Source organism: Octodon degus, unplaced genomic scaffold (assembly GCF_000260255.1).
Source record: "Octodon degus isolate 3935 unplaced genomic scaffold, OctDeg1.0 scaffold00018, whole genome shotgun sequence".
NCBI classification, from domain to species: domain Eukaryota; kingdom Metazoa; phylum Chordata; class Mammalia; order Rodentia; family Octodontidae; genus Octodon; species Octodon degus.
Genome location: NW_004524594.1, coordinates 17,123,303 through 17,123,803, shown reverse-complemented (window position 1 = coordinate 17,123,803; position 501 = coordinate 17,123,303). Strand labels below are relative to the sequence as shown.

At 31.9% G+C, this 501-nt stretch overlaps 1 protein-coding gene across 3 annotated transcripts in view; it reads right to left on the bottom strand.

Moving 5' to 3' along the window:
* The window catches only part of Kcnq1 (potassium voltage-gated channel subfamily Q member 1), a 339,994-nt gene that overhangs the window by 58,288 nt on the left and 281,205 nt on the right, over positions 1-501 (bottom strand). The gene's annotated exons all lie outside the window — the stretch shown is intronic.

The window sequence follows — 501 nt, the reverse complement described above, 5'->3', positions numbered from 1 at the left end:
TCTTGTAATATGAGAAACTACTTTGGCAATAACAATACACAATGTACTAACCATTATTACTCTCCTAAAATCTTGTTTTGAGATTTTGTAAAAAATAAATAAATAAATAAGTAAAATAAAAAGAAAAAAAGATAATGATATGATATACAGCAAAAAAAAAAAAGAATCTCCTTTTTCAAATGTACATTTTATGAAAGCTTATGGTACAGACCAACCTTGGTACAGACCAAGTCGTTCTCATGAAAACTTAGCATTTGGATTAAGATGTGCCACAAGTGGAAGACTCCACTGGGTTTTGAAGACCAATGGAACAGAAAGCAACCTATTTTAATAAGTTTTCATGCTGACTATACATTGACATGATCGTATTTTGGATAGTATTCATTGGGTTATAAAATATATTATTACAATGGCTGTGACTCATCCACATGGCTGACACTGACAAAGGTTCTACAATCTGAGGTACAGGATCTCAGGATAAATCCTGAGGGGATTTCACTG